We start from the raw sequence: 13,522 nt of genomic DNA on the forward strand, positions 1-13,522 counted from the left end.
CACCTAGATTCTTTTGAGATTCAACGAAAATTTCAAAGGCATGTTTCAATCTCGAGTGTGCCCTCCAATTTTTTTGAATGGGATGCCGAGGATCACAAAACGAGGTGTGAAGTAACCATGCAAATTACGTTGTACCCTTAATGTATTACCCCTCAATCTATGTGCCGGTTAACCACACACGCTCCATCGATACTATGATAAACATTAAGTCACCATTTACCTACCTTGTTAAGTTCAAGTTAGTGTGCCGGTTAACCACACATGCTCCACTAACGACTTAGAAAAAGTGTAAAGTGTAATTTCATTGATTAGCACCTTATTCACATTTTTCCTAAAGTAAATAAGAATAGGAATTTAATAAAACATATAGTTACTTTATAATTATCATTATACTTTTGATGAGAATTTAGAAGTCCTTATCCTACCCGTTCGGCTAGCGACCCTCCACCAGTCAAGCAAGCGGTGGGTAAGAGTGGACACCCATTAAGTTTCCATTTTATAGGCAACAACCTTATACCCACCTTATAGAATGGCTTCGTGAATGAGGCGTACCAACGGTAAGACGAATTTGATCTTATACATACATACATACATACATACATACATACATACATATATATATATATATATATATATATATATATATATATATATATTATTAACTTATAATATTATAAGTATAGTTTTAATCAAGACTTTACTTGTTCCACAACTTGAGGGCATGTTTTGTAAGCTTTCAAAACTTTTCATTTCTTGTAACTTATGAGTTAATAGAGTATTAAAGATGAAGACTCTTCATTTTTATAACTCAGGTGTTATTTTAATGGCTTTTAAAAAAGTGACTTTTGGTTTTCCATAACTTCAGGACAAGTTATGGACTCCATTAAAACACATTATGATCATGAATTAATCTACCACATAGGTTACAAAGAATTCCTATGATCATCTAAACATCATAAGAACAAGAACATGAATATGACCACTTTCAAGAATCAAAAATTACACTTAAAACTTGTAATTTTGATAATTGTCATTGTAAATGGATTAGCATAAACATTACACCATCTAAAACATGTTTTCAAGTACCAAAACTATTTAGGGTAATGTTTCTAGTCCATTTTCCAGCAACTTAAATCGAAATTCTGAACATAGCAGCCTCTACTCGTCGAGTGCAAGAACAGACTCGACGAGTAGCTAGCATTTGTTCATGGACTCGTCGAGTCCCCCCATGGATTGGGCGAGTTCATACGAGCAGAAAATAGAAAATCGCTTTTTTCAAGCAGTTTTCACAAAAATCAACAAACAAGCCTAGGCTCTGATACCACTGATGGGTTTTGAGCATTCTAAGTGTACATGAAACCCTAATAACCTTGGATCTATGTTTGTCTAATAATCATGCAAAGTTGTTTTCCAAGGTTATGAACCTATCTAGCATACATGGGGTACAATTTTCTTTGTATAAAAGATAGAACTACATAACTTGATGTTGACAGTGTTCCTTGAAACCTTGTGAGCCTAGCACCTCAAGTGTGACGCCTCAAATGCATCACACAACACCAAATGCAAAGAATAAACTTGTGAGAATACTCTAACACATGCAAAATCGGCCAAGCCCTCTTATTTCTTGGTGTCGCCGATTTTGGGGAGAGTTACGTTGCTTATATAGTGTGTTGCATTAGGTAACCCTAATGTTCCATGACTCTTCATTTCTTGATCCATGGGTTAACTCCATGGAGCATCCTATGGGTGGAACCCAACTTGACAATCTATGGGGCCTCTTAGTCCACTATATAAGATATGGAAGATTTACTTAATCTACCCATATATCTAATTAGTTATCTTTTGATCACTTAATTAATTCTTGATCAAAACTAATTAAATAATATTATTAATATATTAGAACTTATAATATATTAATAACCATAAGTGTTATTTCTCTCATTTAGTTTATTTAATTGCATGATGCCATGCAACCCAAATGGACCATGCCGGGTCGAGTCAAGTATTTACCAGAAATAGTTATGGACTTAGACACCTTATCCAACAGGATCAACCTATATGGATTGGATCAAGAACATCAGGATGGTCACTCATTATAAGGACAAGGAATATGTCCTTGACAAGGAGCTTAAGGTACCTGAGCCGTCTGGTTCTCCTGGGAGGTTGTTAAATATGAGGCACATGAAAGAGATGCTACCAAAGTGGCATGCATCATGTTGGCCACTATGATAGCCTAGCTCTGAAAGTCCTATGATGACTATTACCCTTTTGAGATGCACCAGGACTTGATGGACCGTTACCATCAGAGTGCTCGACAAGAGAGGTATGACATCATTTGCTCCATGATAACAATCCGAATGAAGGATGGTGAACCCATCACCGGCCACTTGCAGAAAATGCAAAGGTTTATGGACCGGTTGCTCAAACTTAATGTGAACTTCCCTGAGGAGTTGACAATCGATATCATTTTTCACTCCTTACCCTCGTGTTATGATCAATTCTGCATGACATACCACATAAACATGGATGAAGTTACCCGCAAGCTTCAAGGACTCCTAAAGACCGCTGAAACTGGTCTTAAAGGTAAGTCGATTGTTACCACCTCTACTCCTTCTCCAAACTCCACCCCTGTCTTGGCAATCGGGAATAGTCGAGGGAAAAAGAGGAAGAACCCTTCAAAGGGTACCAAGGGTAAGACCCTTGAAGGCTGCTCTGCAAATAGAAGCAAGAAAGGTTTCGTCACTTCTTCTTTTGACCCAAAAGAGGCTGAATCCCTCTATTTCCATGAAAAGTCGCATTGGAAGCGGAGCTTCCCAAAGTACCAGCAATATATTAAGGATGGGAAAGTGAAACCCACACATGTAGGTATCTACACTATATTGTCTACTAACTCACCCTATTCTAACTCTTGGGTCCTTAATACATGTTGTGGAATTCACATATGTTCTGATTTGCAGGGACGAAGAAGAAGTGAGAATGTGGAGCATGAAAAGGTAAACTTGATCATGTGGAATAAGAAAGCTTCACCTATCACCAATATTGGAGTTTATTCTTTGTTGCTAATTAGTGGGTTTACATTAGATTTGAAAAAATGTTGTTACTCACCTGAAATTTCAAGAAATGTTATTTCCTTTTATGATTTGTACAAACAAGGTTTTACCTTTTCTTTTAATAATGAAGTTGGTGGAATAAATTCTTTCTTTAATAATGTTCTTTATTTTAAAGTATTACTTTTTATGGTGTTGTTGGGTTTTGATCATTCTAACACTCCTATGGTGTACACGCAACCCTAGAAACCTTGGATCTATGTTTGACTAAGATACATGCAAAATGATTTTCCAAGGTTCATTATCCTATCTAGCATACATGGGGATCTTTTATTCTAATAGTTAGTAAGAATTACATACCTCTTTGTAGCTTGGATTCCTTTGAAAACTTGTGAGCCTAGCACCTCAAGTGTGATGCCTCAAATGCTTCACACAACACCAAGTACACTTGGAATAAACTTTAAGAGAATAAGAACACTTGGATTTTCGGGTAGCCCTCTGTGATTCACTCTAGTGGCCGAAAATGGTGAATAATAGCTTCTTTATATAGTATATTACAATTAGGGTTACACCATGTAAACCTTAATTGTAATGACCTTTCATTTACATGACCCATGGGTTATGTAACCCCCATGGAGCATCCATGGAGCATTTTATGGGTTTAACCCAACTTGATAATCTATGGAGCCTTGGCCCACTATATAAGTTATGGATGATTGCCACAATCAACCCATATATTTAATTAGTCTTCTTTTGATCACATAATTAATACTAAATTAATTATTGATCAATACTAACTAAATATTATTATTCTTATTAATAATATTTTAGAAGTTATAATATATTAATAAACCATAAGTGTCTTATTTCTCTCATTTAGTCTATCCAAGTGCATGATGCCATGCAACCTAAATGGACCATGTCGGGTCGGGTCAATTACATACCAAATATAGTTATGGACTTAGACACTATATACAACAGTCTCCCACATGGATAAGTCTAATAAATATAGTTGCAAGTATGACTTCAGGAACCGATCATCAATCGTAGCTCTTTCAAGGTCTCTCTGATCTGAGAAGATGATGGTGTGCCATATTAGATAAATGATCATATAATCATCTGTTCTAGATATCACCCGAACAAACACATGGAACAATGTCTTTCTATTGTCTAGCAGTTGTTTCCCAATTTTAGATTTGTTTGACATAGAACTTAATTGAACACATCAATTTAGTTCTGGCTGGGCCTGGTATGTGTCAAAACAAAATCATCGAGGGGCCCAGATATCGCTTCTAATCCAATAAGGAATAGATAAACTTCGACTCATATGTTTGCTTTACTACTTGTTGAATTACACATAAAGGTACGTTTTATAACATCGAGTTACCAATGCGTTTTCATACAATCAATGCATAAACAACTCATAGATAACAAATCATGTATCTACATTTGAAGACTTATATGATATTACCATCTCACAATCACTCAAGATAAATTCCATGAAATGATACCAGTGAGCGTGGGTTAAATCCAATACTCAGAACTCATGAGCACTCATGAGTGTTGTACCCCCTTTGTCCAACATCTTGGACCTCTACAAACCAACCCATGACAGTCTTGATTCATATGTACTTCCAAAATATGATTGAATGTGGAGAATTTGAATAATATGATATATACCATAACATATTTATTCTGGAAGTCAAAACATGCAAAAAGAAATACTAGTAAATGATTGACAAGAGATAGCAACACTTTACTCATAAATAAAAACTTTTATTTATCATCAAATGTCAATTACATTTTACATATTTCAAAATTATCGAACTTATAAAAACTAATATCATCTCTTAGCCCTATGCTCCTAGCATGTTGAAGATGCTTAACCCTGCTCAGTCCCTTCGTGAGGGGATTTGTCGGGTTCTCATCTGATGATACCCTCTTTGCCACAAGTTTTCCTTCTTCTATTCGATGTCTGATGAAATGATATTTTATGTCGATGTGCCTGGATCTCCCGTGATCCCTTGGTTCCTTTGCTAAGGCAACTTCACTTTCACTATCAAATAAAATTTCCGTGGGCTCCTTAATAGTTGGTACAACTCCAAGGTCTCCGATGAAGTTCCTTAGCCATATAACCTCCTTTGTTGCTTTACTTGCTGCTATATACTCTAATTCACAAGTCGAATAAGCCACTGTATCTTGCTTCGAACTTTTCCAAGTAATTTCCCCTCCATTTAGGATAAAGACCAAGGCCGACTGAGAGTGAAAATTATCCCTATCATTCTGAAAGCTAGCATCACTATACCCTGCTACTATCAAGTCATCACTCCCACCAAGGGTAAGGACCCAGTCCTTAGTCCTTCGTATGTACTTGAGAATATTCTTTACTACAGTCCAGTGAGCCTTGCCAGGATTACTCTGATATCTGCTAACCATGCTTAAAACAAAAGCAACATTAAGATGAGTACAAGTCATAACATACATGATCGAGCCTACAAAGGAAGCATATGGGACTCGACTCATCTCAACTATCTCTTTAACAGTACTCGGGCTCTAAGTTTTACTCAGTCTGACATTACACTGAATAGGTAAATCTCCTTTCTTGGAATTGTCCATACTGAACCTCTTCAGTACTTTGTCCACGTAGGTATTCTGACTAAGTCCAATTAGTCTTTTACTCCTATTTCTCAAAATCTTTATCCCGAGGATATAGGCAGCTTTTCCTAGGTCTTTCATAGCGAAACATTTCCCAAGCCAGGATTTCACTTCCTGCAAGGTTCGGATGTCATTTCCTATGAGCAGTATGTCATCCACATATAGTACCAAAAAGCTAACTATACTCCCACTATCCTTGACATATATACATGTTTCATCTTCACATCTCAAATATCCAAACTCTTTGACCTTCTCATCGAAGCAAAGATTCCATCTCTGAGGTGCTTGTTTCAATCCATATATGGATTTTTCAAGATTACACACCCTATTAGGGTATTCTGTACTTACTAAACCCTCTGGCTGAACCATGTAAACATCCTCAGCCAACTTTCCATTAAGGAAAGCGGTTTTGACATCCATTTGCCAAATTTCATACTCATGAAATGTAGCAATGGCTAACAGAACCCTAATAGACTTAATCTTGGCCACTGGTGCAAAGGTCTCATCATAATCAACTCCCGGAGTTTGAGAATAACCCTTTGCAACTAGTCGTGCCTTATATGTTTGTACATTACCATCCATGTCGATCTTCTTCTTGAAGATCCATTTGCACCCAACTGTCTTACGACCTGGTACATTGTCAACCAAGTTCCAAACTTGATTGTGATACATGGATTGTATCTCGCTATCCATAGCCTCTTTCCATTTAGTAGACTCAGGGCCTGCCATGGCTTCCGTGTAGTTGTTAGGCTCTTCCAGATTTATCAATGTACTATCACTGATAAGGGTATCACCTTCTGCAGTAATATGGAAACCATAATAATGCTCAGGTGCATTCCTAATTCTAGTGGAACGCCTTAGAGGTATGGACTGTTCAATCGGCTCAACAGGAGTTTCCTCCTCAGGTTGAGGGCTAGGGTTTGAGGTTCCTTCACCGATTGACTCTTCAATTTCTTCTAGGACAACTTGTCTCCCACTATCTCCTTGGATTATGAGTTCTATCTCTCGAAAGACTCCTCTTTTCCTTCTAGAAAGACCACATTGTCACTAGGTCTATAGAAGATATAACCAAAAGATTTATGTGCATAGCTGATGAAAATGCACCTCTCGCTTCGAGGTTCGAGCTTGTCATGAGTCTCGCATCTCACGAAATCCTCACAACCCCAAACCTTGATGTGGTCTAGATTTGGAACTTTTCCAGTCCACATCTCGTGAGGTGTTTTGGAAACCTTCTTTGTAGGGACTAGGTTAAGGATATGGGCAGCAGTCTCTAAGGCATACCCCTAAAATGAGATTGGTAGCGAAACTCGACTCATCATGGAATGAACCATGTCCAAAAAGGTTCGATTGCACCTCTCCGCTACACCATTCAACTGTGGTGTTTTAGGAGGTGTCAATTGTGAGACTATCCCACATTCCTTAAGATAGTCAAGGAACTCGGTACTAAGATACTCACCATCTCGATCGGATCGAAGCATCTTAATGTTCCTGCCCAACTGATTCTCCACTTATTGCTTAAACTCTTTTGAATTTATCAAAGTTTTCCGACTTATGTTTGATTAAGTAGACATATCCATATCTACTAAAATCATTAATACAATCACATAAAAGCGATTAGCATCTCCAGTGGCGGTTCTGAAGGGTCCACACACATCTGTCTGTATGAGATCCAACAAACCTTCACCCCTAGCACAAGTGCCAGGAAAAGGTGACTTTGTCATTTTTCCAAGTAGACAAGATTCACAACTATCATCCGACTTTAGGTTGAATGATTCCAAGACTCCATCCTTTTGGAGTTGACCTATGCGTTTCTTGCTTACATGTCCAAGACGACAATGCCATAAAGATGCTTTATCTAAGCTAGTGGAAGAATCAATACACAATACATTATTTACTAGGTTATCTACAACAGATACAGTTTTATACACACCATCGCAAGGAAATGCTTTTAAAATAAAGAACTCTATTATAGACAGCATCAATACCACAACTTTTATTATCAAAATAAACCTTGTTTATACAATGCATGAAAGGAAATAACATTTCTTGCCATTTTTGGTGAATAACAACATTTATTCAAGTCTAATGTAAACCCACTATCTAGTAACAAGGAATAAACTGCAATCTTGGTGATAGGAGAAACTTTCCTATTCGCCATGATTAGGTTTATCTTTCCACGCTCCAAATCCTCACTTCTTCTTAGTCCCTGTAGATCAGAACATATATGAATTACACAACCTATATCCAGGACTCAAGACTTAGAATGAGGTGAGTTATTAGACAATATAATGTGTATACCTGCATGGTTGTGTTTTACTTTCCCACCCTTAATGGCAATACAAGCATTCAACCTCATTAGGGTTAGCAGAAGGAGTGACAAAACCTTTCTTGGTTTTGCTTGAAGAGGGGAATTCAAGGGTCTTACCCTTGGTACCCTTAGAAGGGCTCTTTCTCTTCTTACCTTTGCCATGCCCGATTGCCAAGACATTGACCGCAGTAAGAGTATGAGGAGTAGGAATACCCGACTTACCCTTAAGACTACTTTCTGCAGTCTTTAAGAGTCCTTGAAGTTTAGTAAGTGTAACTTCTTCCTTATTCATGTGGTATGTCATTTTAAATTGATCATAACATGAAGGTTAGGAGTGCAAAATGATATCTCATGCGAACTCCTCAGGAAATTCAACATTCAGTTTCTTCAAGAGACCCACAAATCTTTGCATTTTTTGCATGTGGGTCGTGAGGGACTCATTGTAATTCATTTGGGTGGTTATCATGGAGGAGATTATTACATACCTCTCTTGACGAGCACTTTGATGGTATCGCTCCATCAAGTCTATGTGAATCTCAAAAGGGTAATAGTACTCATAGGACTTTTGGAGCTTAGCTGTCATTGTGGTAGTCATGATACATGCTACTTTGGTAGCATCCCTTTCTTGCGCTTGAAATGCAGCAATCTCCTCTAGGGTAGCAGTTGACTCATCAATCTCCTTCAACTCCCTATCAAGGACATATTCTTTTTCCTCATAGCGAGTGACCATCGTGATGTTTCTGATCTAATCCATAAAATTGGATCCATCAAAGATGACTCTCCCACAAAGGTTCATGAGAGAGAAGGAGCTACTAGGGTTTGAGCCAGAAGCACTATTTTTGGAAGACATCTTAAATGAAAGAATAAGTTTAGATTAGATTTCAGGATAAAGCACCCAAAGGCTATATTAAGGCTGGGACCCAACACAATATTTTATAACTTAGAAGAGGGATGCCGTAATCAAAGCTATAAAATATTTAAAGGTAGGTGAATGACGCTTCACCAATTTCCACGATAAAACGGAATAAATTTTATTTGGTTTTAATTGGTTTAGAAATTCCTAGGTTCTTTGAGATTCATTGAACTTTTCAATGGCATGTTTCAATCTCGAGTGTGCCCTTCAAGTTTTGTGAGTGGGGTGCCTAGGATCACAAAACAAGGTGTGAAGTAACCATGCAAATTACTTGGTACACTTAATGTATTACCCCTCAATCGAAGTGTCGGTTAACCGCACACGCTCCAACGATACTATGATAAACATTAAGTCACCCTTTGCCTACCTTGATAAGTCCAAGTTAGTGTGCCAGTTACCCACACACGCTCCACTAACGACTTAATCAAAGTGCAAAGTGTAATTTTCATGGATTAGCACCTTATTCACATTTTACTAAAGTAACTAAAATTAGGAATTAATAAAACTTTAGTTACTTTAGTATATTCATAATACTTATTATGAGAATTATAGTCATTGTTCTACCTTTTCGGCTAACGACCCTCCACCGATCAAGGAAGCGGTGGGTGAAAATAGACACCCATTAAGTTGCCATTTTATAGGCAACAACCTTATACCCCTTTATAGATCGGCTTCATGAATGCGGCCTACTAATGGTAAAACAACTTTTATCTGATACATATATAATTATTATCCACTTATAATATTATAAAGTATAATGGTTGCATTTTAATATTAAAAATTCTAAGGGTTGGAACTAAAGTTTTAATTATGACTTTACTTGTTTCAAAACTTGAGGGAAAGTTTTGTAAACTTTCAAAACTTTTCATTTCTCATAACTTATGATTTTATTAGATTATAAAAATGAAGACTCTTCATTTTCATAACTCTTGTGTTCTTTTAATGGTTTTAATTCAAGTGTGACTCTTGGTTTTCCATAACTTGAGGACAAGTTATGGACTCCATTAAAGCACATAATCAGCAAGAATTAACTAACATGAAGGTTACAAATAATTCCTATGATCATCTAAATTCATAAGTTCAAGAACATGATTATCAAGAATTTCAAGAATCATAACAAACTTATATAAAACTTGTAATTTGTTTATAATAGCCATTGTAAATGGATTAGCGTAAACATTACACCAACTAAAACAAGTTTTAAAACAACAAAACAATTTAGGGTAATGTTTCTATCCATTTCCAGCAGCATAACTCAAAACTATGAACACTGCAGCATGTACTCGTCGAGTGCATGAACTGGCTCGACAAGTTGCATGCATTTCTTCATGGACTCGTCGAGTCCCCCCACGGACTCAGCGAGTTCATACGTGTAGTGAACAAAAAATTCTTTTTTCAGCTATTTTGCATCAAGTATCAAACAAACAAGCCCAGGCTCTGATACCACTGTTGGCTTTTGAGCATTCTAACACTCCTATGGTGTACATGCAACCCTAGAAACTTTGGATCTATGTTTGACTAAGATACATGCAAAATGATTTTCCAAGGTTCATAATCCTATCTAGCATACATGGGGATCTTTTATTCTAATAGTTAGTAAGAATTACATACCTCTTTGTAGCTTAGATTCCTTTGAAACCTTGTCAACCTAGCACCTCAAGTGTGATGCCTTAAATGCTTCACACAACAACAAGTACACTCGGAATAAACTCTAAGAGAATAAGAACACTTGTATTTTCGGCTAGCCCACTTTGATTCACCCTAGTGGCCGAAAATGGTGAATAATAGCTTCTTTATATAGTATGTTACAATTAGGGTTACATCATGTAAACCCTAATTGTCATGACCTTTCATTTGAATGACCCATGGGTTATGTAACCCCCATGGAGCATCCATGTAACATCTTATGGGTTTAACCTAACTTGATATTCCATGTAGCCTTGGCACACTATATAAGCTATGGATGATTGACACAATCAAACCATATATTTAATTAGTCTTCTTTTGATCACATAATTAATTCTAAATTAATTATTGATCAATACTAACTAAATATTATTATTCTTATTATTAATATATTAGAACTTATAGTATATTAAAAAACCATAAGTGTCTTATTTCTCTCATTTAGTCTATCCAAGTGCATGATGCCATGCAACCCAAATGGACCATGCCGAGTCGGGTCAAGTACATACTAAATATAGTTATGGACTTAGACACTATATCCAACAGGTGTGTATGAAGTTGTGTCTGTTGTAGATAACCTAGGGAATAATGTATCGTGTATTGATTCTTCTTTAATAATAACTTCAATAAAGCATCATTATGTCATTGTCATCTTGGACATGTAAGCAAGAAATGCATAGGCCAACTCCAAAAGGATGGAGTCTTGGAGTCATTTGACCTAAAGTCAAATTATAGTTGTGAATCATGCTTACTTGGAAAAATGACAAAGTCACCCTTTACTGGTTCTTGTGCATGTAAGTCCCCAAAATGTTTGAGTATCAATCAGATCCGTTTGATGGTGCATAATCTCAATCAAACAGATGATGTCAGATCAAATATAGAAGAGAAGGAGAAGAAGAAGATGCTGAATCTTGTAGGTATTGATATGAATGAAGATCCAGATACAAGAATCACACACACACACTAACACATACTCTCTTTTTTCTCTCTCTAGAACACCTTCAAATGCACACACTTAAGCTCCTCTATTCTTTTTACTCTTATGCACACCTCACCCTATATATAGTAGACATGGGCCATGAATGAGTTTACGGCTGTAAACCTATTCACGGCCGTAAACACAACCGTAAACACAAATAAGACTGTAAACACCAAGTTGTTTACGGTTCTTGACATAAAAATACATTTTCCTAGAAAAGTAAAGTATAAACCATAACTTTGACCCAACAATCTCCCCTTTGGTTTAAAGCTTTCTTTTCTTAATTAACCCAACAAGCTCCCCTTAAAAAGTAGCTGGCTTTTCTTGTTAATCTTCATCGAGAGCTTGGTTTTAGCATATATCTTCAAATTCTACACAACTTCAAGATGAACATATGAATTTTCAATATTTGACTTCATCTTGAGTAGTTGGGCATTTCTTCAGGATCTGACTTTGAACGCACATTAGGTGATGAGGCTTCTTGAATAGAGTATTAGATGATCACTTATCTTAAATGGCCTATCAGTGTTATCTCTGTTCCGAGAGACCTTGAAAGAGCTACGATTGCTGATCGGTTCTTAAATTCATACTTGCAGTTATAGTTATTAGTCTCATCCAAGTGGGAGACTGTTGGATAAGGTGTCTAAGTCCATAAATCTTTTTGGTATGTATTTGACCCGATTTGGCATGTTCTATTTGGGTTGCATGGCATCATGCATTTGGATAGACAAAAATGAGAGAAATAACACTTATGGTTTATTAATATTTTATAAGTTCTAATATATTAATAATATTATTTAAATAGTATTAATCAAGAATTAATTTAGAATTATTTAAGAGATCAAAAGGTGGCTAATTATATATATGGGTTAATTGTGTAAATCATCCATAACTTGTATAGTGGGCTAATGCTTCATGGATTATCAACTTAGGCTAAAAATCATATGATGCTCCATGGTGTTTATAGAACCCATGGGTCATGGAAATGAAAAATCATGACAATTAGGGTTTATATGGTCTAACCCTAATTGTAACACACTATATAAGGATCATCATGTTCACCAAAATTGGCCACTAAAGCAAGAGTGAGAGGGTATAGCCAATTTCTAAGTGTGTGACATTTCTCTCAAGTCATTCCAAAAGCATTTGGTGTTGTGTGAGAAATTTGAGGCATCACAATTGGGGTGTTAGGCTCACAAGGTTTTCAAAATCCAAATTACTATAAGGTATGCATTTCTAGCTAGCTTTTATGTTTAAAGTGCCCCATGTATGCTAGATAGGATTAAGAACCTTGGAAATCAAACTTTGCATGTATATTAGACAAACATAGAACCAAGGTTTATAGGGTTCCATGTACACCTTAGGAGTGTTAGAATGCTCAATACCCTACAATTGGATGTGTTGAAGGATTATGATTGTAAGATCCTATACCATCATGGGAAGGCCAACATAATGGCCGATGCTTTGAGCCGCAAGAGAGTGGGGTCCCCGATTGGGAATATTTGCATGAGGATGACGCTGATCTCCCCATTATTATACATGATCAAGGAAGCCCATGTCGAGGGAGTGAAGAGAGAGAATTGGAAGATAGAGCGAATTTAAGGACACTACCCTATGTTTGTTAATGATAATCGCGGTCTTCTGACACAGTGTGGCCGTGTTTGTGTACCGGTTTCTAGAGGGGTTAAACAGAGGATATTACAGGAGGCACATAAGTCCAAGTTCTCTATACATCAAGGGGATACGAAAATGTATAGAGACATGAGACTGAGTTATTACTGGCCCTGCATGAAGCGGGAAATTGCCTGGTTTTTCGAGTGATGTTTGACCTGCAAGAAGGTCAAGGTCGAGAATCAGTGGCCTCATGGCAAGGTTTAGCTGGTACCCATTCGTATGTGGAAGTGGGAGGAGATCATTATAAACTTCATTACGAA

Source organism: Lactuca saligna, chromosome 5 (genome assembly GCF_052625555.1).
Source record: "Lactuca saligna cultivar CGN05327 chromosome 5, ASM5262555v1, whole genome shotgun sequence".
In the NCBI taxonomy this organism is placed as follows: Eukaryota; Viridiplantae; Streptophyta; class Magnoliopsida; order Asterales; family Asteraceae; genus Lactuca; species Lactuca saligna.